This window comes from Cryptotermes secundus, unplaced genomic scaffold (assembly GCF_002891405.2).
Source record: "Cryptotermes secundus unplaced genomic scaffold, Csec_1.0 scaffold70, whole genome shotgun sequence".
NCBI classification, from domain to species: Eukaryota; Metazoa; Arthropoda; class Insecta; order Blattodea; family Kalotermitidae; genus Cryptotermes; species Cryptotermes secundus.
The window spans coordinates 4,591,080-4,616,116 of NW_019734964.1; the positions used below are offsets into that span (position 1 = coordinate 4,591,080).

The window sequence follows — 25,037 nt, forward strand, 5'->3', positions numbered from 1 at the left end:
GAGTTAAACCCCGTTTAACGGCTGCCCTGTTCTCCAGAAACAGCAACAACGCGAAAGTTCAATTAGTGCTCGTCAGCAAATGTAGAAAACCCTGTTGGATTTCAGGTTAGCAAGGCGGTGACTATGAAGAGTGCTATTTTCTGGCGTGTATGTCGTATAGTCTGGTAGAATTTTACTGATGTTTCGAAGGAACATACTGCCTCCATTTTCAGAGTCGAAGAGTAAGCTCAGCAAGCAACCAGCAGACAGCCGAATGGAAGCAGTTCGTTCTTTCGAAACGTCGGTAAACGTCTAGTAGATTACATAGCATTACGTCCCAGAAGACACTACATGTCATATGCAAATATGTCAATCATAACATATATGTAAGTGCATACAAACCGGTTAATAAATTTACAAATACATGTGAATGTAGGAACGTATGGCATGACAAATGATATTTAAAAAGTGTGGAAATATAGGAATCTGAAGTCTAAAAATGTGTGGAATTTCCTATAGTTTTCCATGGAAATAAGAATTTTAACAAGTGTTAAAAGGACGACTCAGAATAAATAATATGTAAACATATTTTTTTCTTTGTAACGAGTTCTTCACCGTTGTAATCCAAAGCGTTGCTCATTATTACAGTACAGGCAATTAAAATTTCACGCCAGGTAATGTCTACCCCATTAACTCCCACAGGATAGGCTTCCAATTAATTAGCTATAATATGGTACATATTTCTCTACAATAAATTCACTATATAATTAAATTAATGTTTTACCAAATTGTTTGCATGTTTTAGTTTAAAGTCAATTCATTGTCTTTATGCACATCCCTCTGGTATATGCAGCCAGTTCTTTACAAGGCTTCAAAACACGACTCGTTGAACTGCATATATGAATTTTATATACGCTGTTTGGAACGTATGATATTATGTAAGACTTTTTTTATGAAAAACTTTCAATCTCTTATTATTTACATTTATGGAAAATAACGTTGAGCTAGTTTTGTTGTGCGAGTATTACTAAGAAGTTAGGTCCAGAAAAGGGCTGTAGAGGGGCACGCGGTAGCGTACTTGGTTGAGGCACTATGCTACAAGCCGGAAGGTCGCGGGTTCGAGTCTCGATTAGGTGGATTTTTTCAATTTACCTAATCCTTCCAGCCGCACTATGGCCCTGGTGTCGACTCAGCCTCTAACAGAAATGAGTACCAGGAATTTTTATGGCGGGTGAAGGGCGGCCGGGGCGTAAGGCTGACAACTTTATCGTCATCTATGAGCGGACTATCTAGAAGATCTGGGAGCCTCGACCTCTCACACCCCTACGGGCCTTCAAGACCTGTTAAAGGGATAACTTTAAGGGGCTGTAGAACCATAGATGGATTACTAAGAATTTGTGTTGTAATTGGCTTAGGGTAATAACAAGGAACCGGGATAGCGCAGTCGGTATAGCGACTGGCTACGGGCTGAACGACTGAGGGGTCGGAGTTCGAGTCCGGATAGGGTCAAGAATTTTCTCTTCTCCAAATAGTTGAGACCGGTTCTGGGGTCCACCCAGCCTCCTATCCAATGGGTACCGTGGGCGTTTTCCCAGGGGGTAATTCGGCCGGCGCGTGAAACTGACCATTCACCTCCAGTTAGTGCCGAGTTCCAGAAAATGTGGATCTATACATCCACTCCCATACGCCTTCATGGTGTAATGCTTAATTAGTTAAGCACAGGGACAACTTTACATTATATATATAGATATGTGTGTGTGTGTAAACCTATATATAGAAAAACTGAATATGTATTTTAAAAACAAGAATGAACAGATGCAGAGAAAAGACGGGATCCCAGAACCAGCTGAATACTGAGCCCGTCAGTTCAAACGTTTGGAACGAAGTGGGACCAGCCTTCAGCTCACTCTGTCGTGGAAGGACAGAGACACGGCTCAGAATGCAACGTAAGTCTCACTTCAAGTCTGTAACGTTTGTAAGAAATATTTTTTGATGCGATGAAAACTAAACGATACTTCACACAATAAAGACACATATCTACAGAGTACAATATTTGTGGCGCTGGCTTTGCCAACGAAATTCAGCATTTAAACTGTTGAATATCTTTCAAAGGGAACAAGTCTGTTCTGCAACAGATACCAGCTGTGGATATATCAGTCATCTACACACATCTCAGGGCACAGTACAGATGGATCTAGCAGCAACGCTCTGTTCTACATGTGTCCGGTTCCAGTTATGGTGGAGGCACTGGATGTACTGACTCAGATGTTCCGCGAATTTTCTCAGGCCCTTCAGGCAAATGACGGGAAAGTGACTTGATTAGGCAATGACCGCTTCCTTTCAAATGCTTTCCAGTTCGTCGATAGGGAGCATACTGACGGTATCGTAGAACATCCCTTGCAAAGTGTTTCAAGTAGAAATGTTCAATATCTGGATCCCCTCCCTAGACCTTAGTGCACACCTACATCATGTGATACTTCGTACTCGAGTTCCTGTAAGGTAAAGCAATACGCCATGAAGGCTATGGGGGAGTGGGTGTAAAGATCCAGACTTTCTTGACCTCGACACTAGTTGGAGGTGAGTGGTCAGTTTCATGCACCTGCCGCTTTACCCCCGGGGAAAGAGCACCCGGTACCCATTGGATAGGAGGTTGGGTGGACCCCAGAGCAGATTTGAAGAAGAGAAAACTCTTGATCCTACCGGGACTCGAACTCCAACCCCTCCGTCGTGCAACCCGTAGCCAGTCGCTATACCAACTACGCTATCCCGGCTCCCATATTTAACAATATTCTATAATTGTTATTATGATTAAAATTAATTTCAGTTAGCTTTTTGTTCAAACGCTTATTAAACTGCCTAAATTACAGTTATTAAGTAAGCACGAGCGAAAGAATTATACTTCAGATAATAATAAGTTCTGGGAAGAACTAATCGCCTACTTTCCTTTGATATAACAGGGAACGCATTGAAAACGAAGCCTCCAAAATTTCTTTGTTGCTGTGGGGAAGGTATACGTGTATACCGAGACGTTGAGATGGGCTCAGGTGCCATGATATACATACCAATTTTCATAAAGATTTGTTTATGCATTCAAAATTTGATACATGGAATACGCCACACACACACACACACGCACGCACGCGCGCACACACACACACACACACACACACACACAGAAAACACAGGCAGCAAGGTGATCTCATAAGCCTAATTTCATTGGAGTCCCCCCAGCCATAATGCAGCAAGAAGATATATATTATATATGGGATAAACCTATATATATATATATATACACTGATCCAGAGGACAATTAATATTTCAATAATAACTGTAAAGTACAAATTATAAAATATGAATAAGGTAAACAGTCTGGGTTACATATATGTCAACGTCCCTACAGACAACATTAACAACTGAAACTCATAACAGTAACAATAATAATAATAATAATAATAATAATAATAATAATAAACGATTTTATAATGGCAATGAAGCAGTTCATTTTCAGAAATTGAATTACACTTGTCATTTTAAAGCAATCACAGCTTTCATGCACTCTGTTGTGCTATTCAAATGAATTTGGACTTCAGCGGTTGCAGGTGTAACACGGTATCGCAATCAGCCGCTCAGTCATACAGTTCCATATATCCAGAGTGAGGTGATGCCACTACAATGTCCAATCAAACATCATCTCGTATTCCCCGTAATGACCTCCATTCATAACGACGCCTGTCAATTATTAAGAGATCATTTCATAATTCCGAACAGAATATCAATTCAGAAAATCCCATAAATTGACATCTGACTAAGAACCTCCATTAGATTGTGACATTTTCCAACGATACTGGAAGATGACATACATGGCTGCGTAAATTACACTGATTTAATCCATGTATCATGGCCAGAACTTGTCGCGCTGTCAGAGAATTTCATAGTCTGTGTGTATACACATCCTGTCTGTACAGGATACATGTGTTGTACGAGAATTAACTCAGTTGTTACATCGAAATAGGTGAGCAAATATTCTTCGCGTACTGACAAGTAAAGATGACTGCCTCTATGATCCGGAAACTACTAAATCGTACAGAAGGGGGGTGCAATGAATGACAGAAACTGCAGAATACAGAGAGGGGATTCCAATTAAGTTATGAAATGTAGCATGTAACATGCTGTGTGGGGCTGGCATCCGGTATAATTCTCAGATATTTCATTCTAGCCTATATACTTTGCATAAAAACTCCGTGACTTTTAGTGCGCAAGCGAATTATACCGACCCAGCGACCGCCGCTTATCGGAGAAGTTAGTGCCAACTTTTGCGGATAGAGAGTGTCGCGTGGTCAGCGCAATTGATTTTCCACGGCCGTTAATTTCGGTTTTATAGAGCGGAGTCGCTACATTTCCATTCAAGTATATCCTCAATTATCCTCATGAGGCTGAGTGGATCCCGTTTCAGACCCAATACTTCTCAGAAAATCTGGTAGCACCGGGAATTGTACCCGGGACCTCTGGATGTGTACTCAGGAATTCTGAACACTAGCCCACAGAGGATGCCACATTCTTTGCATAAGTGGTATAAAATGGGCAAACATTATCGAGGTCGTATTTAGGTCAGCGTGTTTCACCTCCCAAATCTCGTAAAGAATTTCGATTAAATTTAATGTAAGTGGTCTAGTCTGAGAGATTTGGAAGGCATTTAATTCTGATCCAAACCCGTCTAGTACTGGGTCCCCTTTATATAAATCCTTATAGAGTGTTATTAATTGTTTTAAAAGTGAAACAAACCACAACATAAATGTGAATAACATGCACATGTTACATATGCAAATTCTAATTGAAATGGCTTTAGAAAATCTGTGCTTTTAAAATATACAAGGGAAAGTCTTTCTACTCGTGTGTAGTGGCATCTGTAGCTAGATTCGCTGTTCAATAAGAAATCAAACGGCCCAACTAATTAGTAGCACGCACTGGAACGTGTATATCACCAACTTCAAGCCATATGAAACACCTACCCGAAAGCTTAATTCAAATGCGAAATAAAATTTATAAATTTCAAGACTTAAAGAACATATAAATACAGGAAAGCGGGGGACCAGACGGTATGATAATATTAAAAAGGATCTTGAAGCTATAAAGGGTGAAGATGTATCGTAGACTGGATTTATTATATTTATCTGACTTCGAGTAGAAGCCAGTAAGGGGTAAAATAGTAAAAGTAAAGGTATCTCTGTAACAGGGAGTGGAGACCAATACGGTTGTGAGACGTTGAGGTTCCCACATTTTCTAGACAATCGGCTCATAGATGGCAGTAAGATTGTCAGCCCTACGCGCCGGCCACCCTTTATCCCCAACAACATTCCAAGAATATTCCTGGTACTCATTTCTGTTAGAGGCTGAGCCGACCCCAGGGCCATAGTGCTGCTGGAAGGATTAGGTAAATTGAAAAACAAATCCAATGACCTCATAGGGATTCGATCCCGCGACCTTCCGTCTTGTAGCATAGTGCCTCAACCAAGTACGCTACCGCGGAGCTCAGTAACGTGTTCTTATGAAAATAGTATGAACATTTGGGTTACATAAAGAAAAGGGAATTTCTTGACTGCTTGAGCGACTACTAGCTTCTAAAGCAGGACTCTGTTTCACTGAGTTAGCCAGTTAGGAGGGATCATCAGCAACAGACGCCCTGTTCCCCAGCGCAAAGTAAGTTGGCCTTTAGCTGAACATCGCTACAACACAGGGGAGGAAAAGAAAGGACACGTCCCCCCGCAATGAAGAATAATTATAACTGGTGGACTGTCCGGCAACCATCGCAGTATGCACACCTAATGTAATACAGGGAAGTGCATTAATTGTTTTTATGCGCTAGAGATGAAAGCTGCAGCTGCGCCTGCGTCAACTTGTGTTCCAGACTACAGATGATGGAACTGGATAATTGAATCGTCCGCAGCAGCGGTGTGCCGGGGGGGGGGANAACAGCCGACTGCAGAAGGGCTATAGTAAACGACACAGAGTCGGACAAAAGGCACTGTCCGTCAGAATAGAGACATAAATGGCCACCACCCCCACTTGCCTCTGTGAGAACACAGTAAGTTATACGCCTTCCCCTGGCATCTTCTTGCCAACAGTCAGTACCCGCGTGTCGCTGCTCTGCTGCTTCTTGGCCAAAGCTGATTCAAGACGTCCGCGTTATCAGAACAGGGGCTCAAAGGAAATAAATCCGCCTAAATTACCAACGTTCTTCATTTATAACATTTAATTCCATGGAGAAGATTCGACTAAAATGGCCGCGCCATAGCTCAAGCAGTTAGTCGCTGGCTTTCCACCGCGACGGCCCGGGTTCGATCTCGGGTCTGGTCAAGTGGTATTTGTGGTGGACAAATTGGCGCTGGGGCGGGTTTTCTCCGAGTACTTCGGTTTCCCCCGCCAATCTTCATTCCACCAAATTCTCCATCATTATAATCACCTGGGGCAGGTACAAGAGGCCAAGCAGTGGCCGCCGTGCCGAGTGGACCCAGCTGGACTCCACCCCCCACTAAGCGAATTTAATTCGTCTAAAATTAGGAACAAAAATATAAGGAAAGGAACAGGAGTGTCCTCAGTGAACGAAAGAGTAAGAAGACAGACAAGATTGGCTTGAATATGCGAAAAAGATGCATGAAGAACGAGCATGGCAAACAATGCAGAAGATGAAACTCATAGAAGCCTGGAGAAGCAGAAGGAGGAGAAAAGAAAGAGGAAGAAGAATAAGTAAAAAAATATTTGTCCTTAAGAACATAATAGTCGCTTAGCTGTTTAACAAACCCCTCACTCTGTATGGCACCTGAGGATTCACTATCATATTAAAAAGAATCCGCTATTATAAGCTATCCTGAACTATTTGATACCAGTCCACAGCGCAGTACCTCATTATAAAAAATCCATTTCAATTTTGACCTCCAATCTCCGCATCTTTTGCCCAAAAAGTCTGTTCCATCAGTGTTTTCAGATAAAGTTATATACGAACCTGTCAACTCTCATACGCGATAAATGTCCCGCCCATAACGCCCTGCCGATCTGATCACATAATATCTTGGCATGAATAGATACTGCCTCTCTTTTACATCAAAATGTTTCCTTCCTCAGAGTCAGAAACAAAGCTTCACATCTAACAACACTAATTAAGGCTATAAAACCAATAGATCCTTAACCGTAAAACAAAGATGGAACTGTACGTTACGTTTAATGTTTTAAATTATTTGAATATGATTTCCTACACGTCTCGTACTCGGTAACTCTGCAATAAGCGTCCAGCAGACATAAAACTCTTAGTTCTGGGGACATGTTCGCCCTTAGAGTAGCCCGCCGCTTTGTGTTGCCGGGCACACTGGTCCGCTAATGAGCCCTCAGATTCCAAGCGCTCTCCACCAACTCGTAGCTTTCAGTTCGTTCCTCCAGTCAAGACCTGCATTCATTTCTATACCGAGCCACAGAAGTTAGTCCTGTAATCCAGCCTCTTTGATATCAAATGGAAGTTTGACGTAAATCCTCCGGCAGTTCAAATGGTTTACTGAAAATCGACGTTATATCTAAGTAATAGCTCGTAGCATGGGGCTGTGAAGTAAACGGGAAAAGCAAGAAAACAAAGAAAAAACATCAATAACAATAATAATAATAATAATAATCTGGGAAGAATTAATCCGGACTAGAAAACCGAAATTAACGGCCGTGGGGATTCGTTGCGCTGATCACGCGAGACTCTCTATCCGCTAAAGTTGGCAATAACTACACCGACAAGCGGCGGTCGCTCGGTCGGTATAGTTCGCTTGTGGACTAAAACCACTGAGTTTTTTTTTTTGTTGTTTTTTAAGTATTGATAACTTATTTCTCTTTGGTACGACATGGACCGCATAAAAAACGAAAAATTACAGGGGACACACAGATAGAAACTTTATCTCATAAGCCTCCTAACAAATATTTTGGGGGATAAACAGAGACAGACAGCAGGCGATCTCGTAAGTCTCAAATATAAGGGAGGGATATACAGACAGATGGACAGACCGATACACAGAGACAACAGCAGGTCACTCAAGCCTCCTTTCATTTTTTCAGAATAAGGAAAGCAGGCTAATCTATCTATCTATCTATCTATCTATCTATCTATCTATCTATCTATCTATCTATCTATCTATCTATCTATATTTGCAGAGCCCTAGTGGGCCTTGGCCTGTTTTTCAGTTTCTTAATTCATACACAGTCGGTAGGACTCCTTGTACGGGCTGTCAGCTCATCAAGGCCTTTACCTTCACACAGGACAACACAAACACAGAATAAACGCACACAGGCATCCATGCCACGAGTGGGATTCGAACCCACGATTCCAGTGTTCGAGAGAATGAAGACAGTTCATGCCTTTGAGAGCGCGGCCATTGTGATCGGCAAGCAGGCTAATAATAGCAATACATTCATTAAACAAGCAAATGAACATTAGAATGGGATTTTTTTGGGTCTCTCTGACGAGGCACTTTCCAAGAGTCAGACTATGGAACGTGTTTAGCCCATAAAATTTTGGGTATATGTACGTGGTATTTGTCGGATGGGGGGGGTAAGTTTACGTCATAAATGAAGTAATTTTTTCTAATATATTTGTAAGTACTAAAATGGTGGGAACGCGAAATTTTGAAATGGGATTAACCATAAAATTCGGTGTCCAAATATAAGCAAAAAGATCAAAAGTCTCCCTGTTCCTATGCATCACGTCATCAAGACGTAAATGGTCAGTACTTCACACATTCATAACCTCATGATCAGTGACCCTTCCTTCTGAGAAAAGTACCGCGGTGCCTATCTGACACTAAGTTCCGGTGACCCCAGGGCCGCTCTGAGAAATGGAAACCCGGCCCTCTTCTCTGCAGCCAATTGTTATGCTGATTTACCTATTCTTTAATAGGGCGCGCCATAGCTCAAGCGGTTAGTCGCTGGCTTCCCACCGCGGCGGCCGCGGTTCGATCCCGGGTTTGGTCAAGTGGGATTTGTGGTGGACAAAGTGGCGCTGGGGCAGGTTTTCTTCGAGTACTTCGGTTTCCCCTGCCAATCTTCATTCCACCAATTGCTCCACAATCACCCTCACCTATCATCTGGGGTTGGTACAATAGGCCAGAAGTGGCCGCAGTACAAGGGACTTAGTCCCACCCCACTAACAATAAAAAATCTGTTCTTTAACTATCCACATTTTTCGTTCGAAAATCTCCATATATATTTGTGTTCATGGTTGTTAAAAAAACAAATGAAAACAACGGGCTTTTCGGGCTGTCACTTGTCTTAGTTGCACAAACTTCATACCGTTGTAGCAAAGTGTTTACTTTTTTCAATCATATACCTACTTATAGAACTAAATTAACTCCTTGGACCTGAGCTCCTTTTGAGAAATCGCCAGTTGTGCAGCTACTCAAAAATTTCCCGACAGTTTATGGAACTCGAATGTTCATTATCATGTTCGCAAGAGTCCTCCACTGGTCCTATCCTGGGCCAGATACCTTAGGTCGTTTATCGAAAGAATCCGTACAGAATCCCAGGTCCTTTATGATATTTAGTAATACTCTTTATTTATTTCCGTGAGGAGTTGTTAGCCCCATTCCAAATCCACAAGCTGGAGGACCATCCCTTTTCGGCTGTCCAAAAGTCCAAATTGTACACCATACACAAGCCGCGAGTACGTCAGAACACGCATAACATAAGCCCAGAGAACAAAATTCAAAACTGTACTAACGCAGCACAGTAAATAATCGCTGATCTGGTTACAGTTAATCCGGATGTCGGATAATCTGGATAGAAATATGAAAAATAAAAAAATGCTGTTCCCAGTTGAGTACATACTTTAAAAGACACGTGACATTTAGGAAGGCAGATGAGTCACTTGTCTGTTTAGAAAATACTTTACAGTTTCTTCAAATTTGCTTCATTACGATAAAAAAAAAAAAAACAAGGACAAATTCTGAAACTGTGATCGTCGAATAAAAATGTTGCTTTTATACGGCTTTAAATAAAGGATCTACAGTGATATTTCATTATTTTCATCAGCACTACTAATATCATTAAATGTTCTATTTATGTTCCAAGTCTTTTTTGTCTTTTACGACTACCTTCACTAAACTGGATGACCTCTCCCCCATTACTCCGGAATGGTAAGGGTTTACTGTATTCTCCTCTCTCTGAGTTGAACGTCCTCTACACTTCTACGAAACAACGTAACAACGAAAGCAATCTGGTTACTGATATAAAGAGCTTTGCCGAACCCTACTTCAGCGGTCTGCTCTACAACACTCGATAAAATGAAATGACGTTGACACAACGTGATAAACAGATCACGTTCAAACAGTAATACCGCAGGTTACACTTGGCACCGCAAAATTTCCAGTAAGCATCAATACTCAGCAGCCCCTGCTGCACAGCTGGGATGGCCACCTGCGTGTCATTATTTGTATGAACATTTTAAAAAGAAATTGGCATTGAGATATCCAGAAGGGGCACGATTGGTGGGATGTACAGAACGAATGAATAAGTAAAAAATTGTATACAATCTGGTTTAAAAGCATTTGGAGATGCATATGATAGGATGGAGAACATCAGTTGGACCGATTATGTGAGAAATGAAGAAGTGTTAATTAGAGTCAGTGAGCAGAGGAATATCCTACACGAAATAAGAAAACGGAAGGCTAATTGGATTGGTCATATCTTACGCGGTAACTGCCTTCTAAAAGAAGTTATTGAAGGAAAGATAGAGGGGCGGCTAAAGTGACAAGAAGATGAGGAAGAAGACGTAAGAAGATGCTGGATGACCTTGGGGACAGAAGAGGATACTGTCATTTGAAGGAGAAAGCTCTAGATTGCATTAAGTGGAGGAACTGTTTTGGAAGAGACTGTGGACCTGTCGTCTGACAGATTACTGACGATGACGATAGGACAACATTAAAACATATATCACTTATACCCCAGGTACATATTATACAGGTGTCCCAAAAATATTCTAACCCTTTTAATGACACCAAACGCAACGTTCTTTAAAACAGATATAAGGTTAATGATTTAAATTGAAGAAAACAAGTCTACTGCACCATGCGTGTTCGCAAATGTTCAAACTGATGATCATCATTATCCAGACAGAGCTGATAACGCGGACCAATGGAATCACAAACTGTATGAAGCATTTCATTTGGAATTTGAAGACATGCGGATTTTGAGGAGCGCAGTAGGAGCAATTGTGTCGATTAATTGTGCCATTTAACTTAAATGTGGCCTCATTGCCCAGATAATTCTGCTTGGAAACGCTGTATTTTCCGCACATTTTTCCAGATACCATTGACAAAATTCAGTTCTCCGGTCAGGACCATCTTTATTGAGAACGTGGGTTAATGTTGGAATGTATCTTTTCCAATGGACTCGCTTCAAAATCCGGTGGGCGCTCCATTTTGAGATTCCTGTCAAAGAGTGAGTACCTTTTTGGGGATTTAATTGTGCAACTTCAGCGGATAGAGAGTGTCGCGTGGTCAGCGCAACGAATCACCACGGCCATTAATTTCGGTTTTCTAGACCGGAGCCGCCATTTCCTTGAAATAGCTGCTCAATTATCCTCACGAGGTTGAGTGGACCCCGTTCCAAACCCACTACTCAGAAAAACTGGTAGCGCGGAGAATCGAACCCGGACCTCTGGATCTGTAGCCAGGAACTCTGACCACTAGATCAGAGAGGCAGTCACTAAGTTGGCACTAACTTCGCCAAGCGGCGGTCGCTCGGTCGGTATAGTTCGTTTGCGGACCACAGGCCACGGAGTTTCTTTAGTTTAAATCTAATACTTATTACCAATTTGAGGCAGAATTTCCGTTATCATACAACATGACACGTTGCACTAGTATTGATCCATATTAGTAATTCAGTGACTAGACGTACTCCATATTAACTGGCCTGATGATGGTCTTGTGCGAACGAAACATGTAGCAAAATAAAGGTTTCATTGTGAACATTAAAAGCGAGCGTACATTTGTTGTGGTGATGGTTTAACGTAACTACTTCGTACGTGTATATGTTTGCAGCATACAACACGTTATACGCTATGAATATAATCACATGTAGTTTTATGTTCTGCGATGTAACGAAATATAATCCGTTGAAAGTCAGCAGACGTTTCGGAAGAAAACGTCGCCATATTCAGGGTCAAAGAATAAGCCGAGAAAGAAACCTGCATGAAGCAGTCAGCGAGCAGAGCCCCCACTGTGAGAATTTCGAATTATACAATACCTAAGCAGAGCCTTGACTAAATTGGCTCACGTTCGACTCAGTCGGTGGGCTCTCAATACGGTGATGTGTATCCAGGCTCAACAAACGTATCGAGGTCGTTGATTAACTGAATACTCGTCGATGGCTCAATGGTTTTAGTATCACAGCGGTGGTTATGAAGAGTTTCATCTTAGGGACATAGGGCCGTGAAGTCCGTTGGAGATCTCCGCCAGCTATCCGCTTCACGCAGGTTCTTTGCTTGGCTTACTCTTCGATCCTGAAGATGGAGACCACATGTTCCTCCGAAACGTGGGTTACCTTCAACGGCGTTATATAGCCGAAGATAGAACCATTTATTTATAATTTATTTAATAACGCCGTCATTAACACAGATTATATAGCAACGAATTACTGCATGAAACGAGAGCGACCGAATTTAAGGAACATTCTGACAAATGCCTAGAGAGACTGACGGAAATCAACGAAAATCCTTCCTTATAACAATTCGTATCCTGGCCGAGATTCGAACTAGGCACCCCCCGAATACAAACCATGAGCACTATCGCTTGATTTAAGTCGGTCGGTGACTAACATATTGTGACAGATTGGTCCGGTGCTAGGTAACAGACTGGTAAACACATATCACAGCAACGAATGCGGAACAATAGGGCGTCCGTTGCTATGCAATGCAAGATGTACACACCTGACAACAATACATGATATCCGATGCTAAGCAGCGATGTGTTCTCTGTGGATGGTCCGTGTCGAGCCTATATAGGGAGCAGTGAACACCGTTCATCAGGAAGACCTCGTTCAAGGCAGTCCAGTAGTTGATGTGTTAGTGTAATAAATAACGAATTGTAGTTACGACGTGGAAATTATCGAATAAATCGAGTTATCAAATCGCGAACCGATTATTTACTTTCGCGTTATCAAGATACACGTTACAATGCGATGTATGTAGTGGACGGTTTTGAAAGTTTTGGTGCCCAAGCAGCCGTTATCTCCGCCACTTGAATGACTATCAACTGCTGAAGAAGGATCATGCGTCATGGAGTCAGGAGTAACGAGACAATCTTTCCTGAACACCCTGTATATAATACATTTATTACATAAATAGAAATGGATGTGAGTTTATCAATCATATTCACTTGTTTCATTTCGGTGATGCTGATGGCATGGAAGACACTCTCGGCTGGGCAGTGTGCCAGGGCACTGCGTCCCACTGACCTCTGAGCTATTCTGAAATCATTCTCATCATTACATTAGCATTAATGGACGCGCCAGTCACTTTAGAATCCTCTTGAATGACGTCATGAAACCGTGTTTCATGTGTCTGTCTGCGGGACGTGAGACCAAAATGAATTTTCTGGTGGCATAAAAAGCTTCCACTTTAGCAGCGATTACAATTTCCACACTGAAGATTTATTTCATAACGCAGAATTCAGCTTCATGAGATAAATCTTGAACCGTTACACATCTTAACACACAGACAAATGGCAGAAACTACTAAAAGTAAAGTGAAGGTATCCCTGTGCCAGGCCGTGAAGACCCATAAGATTGTGAGATGCTGAGGTTTCCACATTTTCTAGACAATCGGCCCACAGATGGTGGCAAGGTTGTCAGCCCTAAGCGCCGGCCGCCCTTTACCCCCAAGAATATTCCAAGAATATTCCTGGTACTCATTTCTGTTAGAGGCTGAGTCGACCCCAGGACCATAGTGCGGCTGGAAGGATTAAGTCAATTTAAAAAAATCCAATACCTCATTAAAAGAAGCCAATTAGAATCACGGATGACAGCTGTGTAGGATCCAATATAGGATCATATTATATTCTGTTTCATTTAAAAATACTGTAAGGTTTTCTATAGAATGTAAATATTCCGTGATAAATTAAAAAGCCCATACGGCGTCATATACCATAAGACAATAACTTTCATAGTCACCGCAGTATCCCAAAACCTCGCCCTGAATTTATGCTTCTTATTTAATCGTGAAAGATCAAGTTTTCACGCACATATAAAACAGCGTGTATAACTTTGTACATTTCAGTCTTTGTATTTATAGATATACAAGACGTGAAGACAGAATAATATGAACTGGTAACAAGCATCTCTTACATTTAGTCTGCTGTTAATTTCATCATGAATATAATTTCGATTTTGAGCTGTCCTTTCTAGCATGGTTCTCAAAGGATTCATTAGTTGTCCTTAGCTTGTCAGTAAGTTACATTCTACATCACGGTTGACACAACCCCTCTTAAAGTTATAGCAGACCTGTAGATAAACCGTGAACGCTGCCCGGGTCAGCGGCTTAATGAAAGAGTGGTATAATTATTTACATGAAAAGCTATGATACCGCATGCCTCATAAGGTTTTAACGTAACGTAATTTACAGGGCCCGGATTTTAATGACCTGAAAATATTTTAAAAATGACCTATAAAATGACCGAAAAAGTCAAGAAAAATTACCTAATATATGACCCAAAAATGTAATATGCAGGGCCCGGATTTTGATGACCTGAAAATATTCAAAAAATGACCTATGAAATGACCGAGAAAATCCAGAAAAATGACCTAAAGGAGAAAAGAAAGAACACTTCGCTTCCGTGTTATTCACATTTCAGAAAACATTTGAAGAAAAATTCCCTGAAATGGCCAAAAATGACAATGCCCTTAAAAGTACAAAAATTTACCAAAAAATTACCTCCAAAATGAAAAAATTACCTTAACCTACAAATGTCAAAAAATTACCTATAAAATTTACATTTATACAACCAGCAGCTCATATCCGAGATTTACATTTTTAAGAGCATCGCATAGGATACAAGTAAAAAAAAGATAACATGTCATCAAAATCCGGGCCCTGCTAATTACAAATGGACTCTTCCCGAACAGAGGTTGTCTCCGGTATTTTAACCGTGAATTATAATTTCGCCGGTCACAGTCGCCGCGCGGTCTAGGGCATGAAGTTTCTTCGCTCGCTCGAACGCTAAGATCGTGGGTTCGAATTCCATACGAGGCATGGATGTCTGTGTGTAGGCAGAGGCCTTGCGACGGGCTGATCACTCGTCGAAGGAGTCCTACCGTCCATGTAAAAAAGATTACGAAGCTGAAGAAAATGCCAGGACCCAACAAAGGGCTATATAGCCATTGATGAATGAATGAAATATATATTTCTTTATATAGTCACTATATAAAGCCTCATATGGCACCATACACTGTAAGAAATGCATATATCAAATGGACTCTTCCAAACACAGACTGTTTCAAGACGCCTGATCATTAAATTTTAATTTGTTTTTGCAATCATTACATCAATTCTGAACTGAAGGACAAAAACGGAGATTGTTACATACCAAATTAACTAGCTTCGTGTTACGACACCTAAGGTAATTTATGTGTCTAATTTCTCTTGGGAACTCGCAGAGGAAGGGAGCATAATTTCAATAGCCCCCTATCCGCCCACAAGTGACATACTGCGGGGCCCCTTTGAAGTCCCAGACCAATTTTCTCTTATAATCATCTGATCGGAATGATGCGAAGTTTGGATAAAAATTCGTTCCCGGGAAATCGATTATCTCCTTATCGATGTGGGTGCAATACTGTAATGTATAGCCTGTTGCTTTAGGAAGAAGTTGATATAGTAATAAAGTTACCAGCAAACACGGGGAAGAAAATAAATATTTTTGAGACGAAGCACTTTGTGTGGCCAGTCCGATTAAGTTGTAGCCAATACGTGGTAGTCATTAAGTTCGTGGACTGCGGTTTGATCGCATCATATTACAAGGTATTCATATACACTCACACGGATCCACATCGACCCTCAAAATAGTTGCCGTTGGCCGCTATGCAAGTCTGCCAACGTTGATATAGCTGCCGAAAACATTGCTTAAATATATTGGCAGGAAATTCCCGTACGGCGTCTATTGTGGCATTGACCACTCCTCTGACGACTGAAATCTACGTTCACGTAGCTTTGCTTTCACGCGGCGAAAGAGAAAGAAATCGCAGGGTGCGAGATCAGGTGAGTACGGAGGGTGTGGCAAAACGGTGGCCTGTTGCCTTGTCAGTTCCTCTCGGACAAGAACAGAGCGATGTGCAGGGGCGTTGTCGTGTAGCAACAGCCAATATTTGCTACGTCAAATGTTTCACTAGGGGATTTGCCTAGTTCTAGGCAGAACTTGATGACTGCCCGTTGTTCATACTGCCACATTTTCGATTTCCGCCACTTGCATTTAACTGCAGTTCACAATAGAAGCCGTAGTTCTGCTTGCACTGTTTGCACACAACTGCCTCTTGCTGTGACGAGAGATGAACAGACAGGGCATCATATCGTGCCTCAACCTATTCGCTGTAGTTCACTATAACGACGCTTTGCGGCCAGTCCACGAACTTATTGACTACGGTAATATAACAATCCACTTTATAAGGCAGACCTGGAAAGTAAACAGAACACATTTATATATATAAATGGAAGGGATTAAAGAACTGACATGCATGGCCTTCTGGATGTAGTTCGGAAAAAAGAACCTATGTTGCGGAGGAACATATCAACTTCTTAAGTTTCAAAGGGTATGCCAAGCAAGAAACCAGCAAAAGACACTAAGCATTACAAAACAGAGGAACAAATTTTTCATAGCCACCGCTGTGAGGACCTCGTAACCCAGCATATATAGAAATATTAGTAAAATAATTTCACAGGAGTACGCCATTTGTAGTTATACAAAGCATTTGATAAACGGCCGATTACAGTGACCGCTCGGTCTAAGGCATGAACTATCTTCGCCCACTATAACAGTGAGATCGTGAGTTCGAATCCCACTCGAGGCATGGCCATCTGTGTGAGTTCATCCTCTGTTTGTATTGTTCTTTGAGTAGGTAGCTGCCTTGCGACGAGCTGATCACCCGTCCAAGGAGCTCTATCGACTGTGTAAAAAGATTAAGAAACAGGAAAAGCGGCGAAGATCTAACAAAGGGATGGAGAGCAACAGATACGTAGACAGACAGAAAGACAGACAGAAAGAAAGACAGAAAGACAGACAGACAGATAGACAGATAGATAGATAGATAGATTTCTTAGAACGAATAGTAATTTGTGCAGTGAGACCTGGACATGGGGAAACATGCAAAAGCGAATGCAGGAAGCAACAGGAATGAGTACTTTAAGACCCTTAATATTATTATATTTCAGCATTCTGTTGCAATGGTTACAATTTAATTTGCAGGGGAAGCCTTGAAGGTGCGACTTCTTGTCGTGCTCGTAGCCTGTTCGTGTGCTAGTTGTCACGTTTACAAACGTCACTTCTGCGACATGGCTCGACCTTATAGAGTAATCACGAGGTACATACTTTTTTGTATTTGCTGAAAAGTATTAGTTTTTCTAGTTAATTATTAGTTAAAAATTAGTTCCAAATATTGCTGAATTCTGTAGAAATTAATTAAAACGTATTATTTTCCAAGAGATACTCCGTGTTTCCAGTATTCCATGATTTCTTGGGTTGTGTCCAGTGTCCTGTTATGGTGTACAAGAAGTGTCAATTGACAATCTGATATTCTCCTTAGTTTAAACAAAATTCAACAATAATTTGAACTAATTTTAACAAAGTTTTAGAACAAAGAACAATTAAAGCAATACATTGCAGCAATTACCTAATTGTATCTATCTGGTGATGACCTTATAAGGTCGAAATATATAGAAATAACGTTTGTAAACGTGACAACGTAGCACACGAAGAGTCTAAAAGCGCGACAAGGATTTGTACCTTCAAGGCTGACCCTGCAAATTAAATTGTTAAAATCCTAAACTCAATCAGTATTTACGAATCGATACCCAAAGACATCAGAACTTAGGGTCGATTATGAAGTTAAAGAGAATACTTTATTGATCTCTAAGAGACTGAAATATTACGTTGATAAGCGACACATGAAAGAATATTTTGAAGGTGGTGCAGGTGTAAAGCTGCTTAATCCTTAAATACAAGAACACCACAGCGGTAGTGAAGAAGAGCAGAATTACTGTGTTGATTTTAAGATTAAAGGGGAAGATTATGTCAAACTGCATTGTATAAAATCTTGTTTCAACAGTTCATGTTGTAGCCTGTAGACAAGCTGCTAGGCAACGACCGCGGAATAAGCAAATATACCGCAGCCGTTGCTGAGTGTCGGCTACGCAAACAGATATGTTCCCACGACAAATGAACTACAACATGAGGAAAGTTGTTTTCTATGCGGTCCGTGCCGAGATGTTACAAGCAATATAGTGAGAGTTAGTTGGTAAATAAGTGAACTGGAGAACTGCTGCGGTTCAGACCTTGTGAGCTGTTGCTGTTAGAAGCCGGTAGCTGAGTCGCGGGGATAGTTCGGAAACCTGACTAAAAGGAACGTCCGCCTTTGGAAGCCGCTATTGAGCAACGTCTAGTGAAGACGTGACTGTGGAGATGAGTCTGTGTGTGATAGTGATTTATAAAGTGTAGTCACGAGTTGCATAAGAGTTCAATAAATCTGATTACCAACCAAAACACTGTCCTTATTTACTCATACGTGTGGTATTATTTACCCATCGGGTCAAGAAACTGCACGAGCTCACATATTTAGAAAGTTCATCACCTTGTTCATATAACACTGATACCGAACCTAACGGTTATATATCAGAGTTCTCTTGTTATATTCAGAAGAGTTCGTATTCAGTACTCAGCGAAGAAAGTGGCTGTCCTGGTTAGGCATTTCTCAGATTTCCTCAGTCTCTTCGAGTAAATGCTAATATAGAATATTACGTAACTTATGTCCCCTTTTCATCTTCATCCGATACCAATTCAACTTTACAGCGTTTCTTACATTCGACCCCATGCATAGGCCTATACAGTGGACAAAGTTTCATTACGTACACCAGGAAACTCATCACGAGAAGATCGAGTCATTTAACACATTTTTCTTTAACTTAGCACTACAGCCCCAGCGGGCCTAGGCCCACCTCCATGAACTTCTCGGTTTACTTCGGTTTTTCTAGATCTTACACATTCGGTAGGACTCCTCTGGTGGGTGATCAGCTTGTCGCAAGGCCTCTACCTGTACACAAAGGCAGAAAAAACGCGCACACACAAACTAAACATCAATGCCCTGAGTGGGATTCAGTTCGTCGCAAGGCCTCTACCCGTACACAAACACAGAAAAACGCACATACACAAACTAAACATCAATGCCCTGAGTGGGATTCGAACCCACAATCCCGGTTTCCAAGCGAGCGAAGACAGTACATGCCTTAGACCGCTCGGCTACCGTGCTGGGTAAATCTGACAGGAGTTGTTCAGTGATTAAGATTAACTATTTCTAAGGGCCCCAACTGAGTACGTGTCTTCTTTTCTCACCTGAAGACGTAAACACATCCAGTTTCCGAAACGTCGTGTCTTCTATTATCTAGAATTACGGACGATGGAAAAAGTCCAAAACCCCAGTAATTCTGCGTGTCATCTACCAATGTCAGTACTCTTTAGAACCTACGTATATTTTAATGTTATTCTATTTACTACATTCGTAGATTCCTCAAGTAGCCTTTTCACATGAAGTTCTGTAGCCAAAATTGGGTTTTATTTGTTCAATCCCTATGCGTACTTCAAAAAGTAAAGCTATTTCCGTATTTAGAGCACCTTTATATGAAGGTGTATACAGAACTGTCGACCAGTTCAGTCACGTGTACTGACTAAGCTATCCTGCATGGAACGAATAGCTTCTGACGTAGGTCTACTGTTAGTTGTCAAGTCTCCAACTACTGAACGTAATTCAATTAGCTCCTTAGAGTAGGTTGAGGTTCTGTGCAGTGACATACAAAAGCTATAGAGACAAGTAAAAATAATTTACAGAGAACTAATTATATGCTTATTCTTATTAGCCATGTTCTTTCAGTTCCTCTTCGAGCTCTTATGTTAGAAGGACAATGTGCAAAAGACAATAGAATAAAGTAAAGCGTTTCCTAACACAAGAACAGCATAGAGGTGTTGTGAACGTAACCGCTAAGAAAACAGTGTGGAAGTCTGTACAGCACATATGCAGTGTCATACAGCTCTGTGTTTGCTGTATAAGCTAGCAAAGTTTGAAATCCTAATTAGCTTATCATATGGTTCCATGCTGTTACCATATCAAATTCGAATTAAGTAAACTTTAATGAAAACTCGACTGATATTCAAAGAACCGTCACAGGAAACGGTGTATAGTTATTTTGGATTTATGTACAGATCTAATTATTGAATATGAAGTTCACATATATACTTCACGACAAATAACAATAGACCGAAGTACACAAGAGAGAAAGATATAACTCAGAAAAAATATTTCTTTTTTCCTGTGGCGCTACAGCCCCAATTTGGGCCTCCGTTTCACTTCGGTTTACTAGATCTTACACATACGGTAGGACTCCTTGGGCGAGTGATCAGCTCGTCGCAAGGCCTCTACCTGTAGACAAACACAGAAAAACGCACATAAACATCCATGCCCTGAGTGGGATTCGAACCCACGATCTCGGTTTCCGAGCGAGCGAAGACAGTGCATGCATTAGACCGCTCGGCTACCGTGACCGGCTCAGAAAATACATAGCCGTGTAAAACTAGGTTAATTTAATTTCTTAATAAATGACTATAATATTGTGACGTATAGACCAATTACTAGGCAACGATTTGGTAAACATATTCCTGCTGGAGCCGAAGTTCAACAGTAGAACATTTATTGCTAGGCAACGGGTCAGTAAACAACAAAATAGAGACTGTTTCTGAGTGGTCCGCGCCAAGGAGTTATAAAGGGGCAAACAAAGCCGTTTGAGTTAGTTGTAGTAAGAAGTTGAGAGAGTTCAGTTGAAGAACAGTTAATTTGAATGAGATATCAAGAATTTGGTCGACTTCAGGAGATGGCAGCCTAAAGTGATTGAGAAGAAACGGTAAGAAAGGAATTAGGCGGTGCAAAGAAGACTCCATGTTTGATTTGAAGTGACACTGAAATCTTATAAATCCGTTGCCATGATACGACTAGTGAAAACTCAGAACCCTAGTGTGTGTGTAACGGTGCACTGGAAAGTGTTGAACAGCGATAGATCTGTATTGCCTGTAGTCCCAATATGTGAATATATAAGGGGTTAATAAATCCAATCGTTGAATCCAAAACCCGTCTTATAAGTGAAGCACAAACCCTTACATGTGACAATATTATTTAATTTCAGACCTCAGAAATTAATTTATTCATAACCATGGAGAATAGTATATCCCGGGGAGTTACGTCGTGTAAAAGTAAAGCACTGCATCCATCTTCAGGATGAAACCAGCAAAAAGTGGGTTGCGTTCTTCCTGGTTTGCTCTTCGGTGTTGAAGATGGGGTAATACGTCCCTCAAAATGCCAGTAGACTCACAGCGGACCGCTGGCAGTTACAACCCAGAAGCTACTGCCACCTCTATGAGAACCTTAAATCCAACATACTGATACATGGTCTTTGTGTGAAAGGTTATGCCTACACATAATGACGTCACTGCAATCTACTCATCAGGTGGCAGGTGAGGAGTGTTGCAGCTTTCACTATACAAGTTTTATGCTCACTCTAACTTCAATATTAAGGTTCCAGTTTATAATTTTTCATTGAATTAGTGATACAGAGCATGTATATAGTTAAACAATAGCATTATTCATTCATTTATTCATTCATTCTATTAAATTATGAGTAATGTGTGTAGAAACAATTAACATGATAACTTGAATTCTGCATGCCAGCCTCAATGTCTACGAGAATTCAGTGACATACCTTAGGACACGAATATCTCCTTCAAAGTATTTATCCAATCATCATCGAAATGTCTTCAGTAAATAACCTAAAAAGAAGTCCATATATCTCATGTCCGTCTAAATTCGTTATTACACATCACCTTCGTGATAAATCGTTCCTTGTAACTGGAACATTGTCGTTAAACGGAAGAATACTTGCTACTGTGTGGATCATTTTCTCTATCAGTTCTACTGCGAATTCTAAGAGTTCTTTGATTACATTTACTGTGCTTTCCTGAATGCATGGTTACTCTATACTATTTGTCATGCTCAAGAACACAGCAGCCCGTCATATAGCGTGAGGTTGGCACACCTTGTATTATCAACCCAAAATTTCTTAAGCAAATCCAATAATATAGCCTTCGCATCCATATATCTCGCTGAGAATATCTGGTGTTCTGTGCATCTTATGAATTCTTAGCCTTTCATCTAATTAACGGCATTAATTCTAAGATTTTTGTATTAAATACTCTTGTTTATATAGGATAATAATATTCGCGGTTTAAAGTATTTGTAATATTTCAAATATTTTAAAATTAAATTTTGCGCACTATTTTTCCGTTTATATTTTTTTGTTACATACTGAGAAACAATGTTGTTATAAGCACAGAATCAAATAATTAATTCTATGAAGTAGAGTTTTTCTTCTATGAAACAGATGTTTTGAAAATGTGCCACTGTTCAGATATTTGGGAACAATGATAACAGATCGAAACCTGTTTCAGGAGGAAATTAAGAGGCCATTGAACTCGGGTAATGCTTGCTACAATTCAGTCCAGAACCTTTTGTCTTCTCGTCTGTTGTCCAAAATCATAAAAATTAGAATATACAAAACTATAATTTTGCCTGTGGTTCTCTATGGGTGTGAAACTTGGTCTCTGACGTTAAGGGAGGAACACAGACTGAGGGTGTTTGAGAACAGGGTGTTGAGAAGAATATTTGGACCGAAGAGAGATGAAGTAACAGGAGGTTGGAGAAAACTGCATAACGAGGAGCTTCATAACTTGTACTCTTCTCCAAGTATAATTAGAATGATCAAATCAAGGAGGATGAGGTGGGCAGGTCATGTAGCGCGAATGGGGGAGATGAGGAATGCATAGAGGATATTGGTGGGAAAGCCAGAAGGAAAGAGACCACAGGGAAGACCAAGACGTAGGTGGGTGAACAATATCAGAATGGATCTTAGAGAGATAGGATAGGATGGTATTGATTGGATAGATCAGGCTCAGGATAGGGACCAGTGGAGGGCTCTTGTGAACACGGCAATGAACCTTCGGGTTCCATAAAATGCTGGGAAATTCTTGAGTAGCTGCAGAATTGGCGGCTCCTCCAAAAGGGCTCAGCTCCATAAGTAAGTAAGTAAGTAAGTAAGTAAGTAAGTAAGTAAGAGTTCTTCAGAAGCTAATAATGAGCCAGACAGAAGATGAGTCACTGTGTCAGATCTGCTAGCAAGAAAGTAAGTGAGTCAGTTTCCCATTGAGCCATGCAGACAACGAGAGTCCATCTGTCAGATCAGTGGGCTAGACCTAAAGCGAGCCAGTCTTGATAGAATCGTCAGCGAGACGGAAAGCGAGTCAGTCACTCAGAAGGAGGAGTCAGTCAGGCTGGAAACAAGATACTTCGTGATTCAGTGAGATCTGCCAGGAAGAAAGCAAATCACACCGTCAGTGAGGTAAGGCAAGGGGCAGCGAGTCACTCCGTCAGTGAGTTCGACCAGGGAGGAAGAGAGTCACGCCATCAGTTAGTGAAGTCAGGCAGAAGGGAGCGGGTCACTCCGTCAGTCATTAAGGTCCGGCAGAAGGGAGCGAGTCATTCCGTCAGTCAGTGAGGTCAGGCAGAGGGGAGTGAGTCACTCCGTCAGTCAGTGAGTTCGGTAAGGAAGAAAGCAAGTCATGTCATCAGTCAGTGAGGTCAGGCAGAAGGGAGAAAGTCACTCCGTCAGTCAGTGAGTTCAACAAGGAAGAACCAAGTCATGTCAATCAGTGAGGTCAGGCAGAGTGAAGCTTAATTAGCTTCCCGCTACGAGACATTAGCTATTGAATGCTAGTCTTGTCAGCAAGGTCAGCAAGAGAAGAAGACACCTCAGAATAAATGAGTCAGAAAAGAAGAGAGTCAGTCAGTGAGGTCAACCGGTGAGGAAAGGAGTCAGTCTGTATAAGAGAGGTCATTTCGACAGGAGGCAAGTCAGTCAGCCAGTCAGACATGGCAGAAAGGAAGCGAATCTGAAAATCCGTAAGTCAGTGGAGGGTTAGATGCAAATAAATATGTAAATCCACTTTTCCACGCCGTCTCACTCATCTCAAACCCCCGCCCCCCGCCTTCAAACGATGCAAATCTTCACGCGAGTAGGGACGGGACAGGGAAGCAATTCTGCAATGTAAGTGGAGACAGAGTCAGAATGTTCAATGATGCAGTGGAAATTTTAAGAAGACCGAAATTGGATAGATCTGTACGTACTGGAGAGCGATGCTCCGAAATCACAGACGTCAGTGTCTTCAATTCGTATATAATCAAGTAAGACAAACTATATGTGCAGTCTGAATTTTATTTTCTTCCCATCCAAAATACTCGCTCTGCCGACATGTACCTCGACGTGAAGAAGCAGCGCTGCAGATGTCAATTTAACGAATGTTCTCAGTCACCGCGCAATCCGAGCCAGGATGCAAACGGAAGATAATAACCAGCATCAAAGACAAGAAAAAAAAAGAGAAAAGCAGAGGAAATATGTAGACAAAAAAATAAAAAAATTTTAAGCAGTAAGGGAAGAAACAAAGAAATATGGAATGAAAGAATTTAAGAAATAAAGAAAATAGCATATAAGGGATGAGGCGGTCATGCAGTAAATGATATTTTAAAAAGAAGGAAGTTGGTAACGTGGAAAATAATTTTTGTTTTACGGGATCCAGGCTTTTATAAAATATCTCGACAAACTGGCAGTCACATATTAAGGAAATCATGTAAAAACGCTTAAAAACCAAGATACTTTGCACTCGAACGTGATTAAAGAAGGACGCTTA

General features: G+C 41.1%; 1 protein-coding gene across 4 annotated transcripts in view; it reads right to left on the reverse strand.

The window, feature by feature from the left end:
- LOC111869011 (Ig-like and fibronectin type-III domain-containing protein 1) overlaps positions 1-25,037 on the reverse strand; it is a 631,957-nt gene that overhangs the window by 336,790 nt on the left and 270,130 nt on the right. The gene's annotated exons all lie outside the window — the stretch shown is intronic.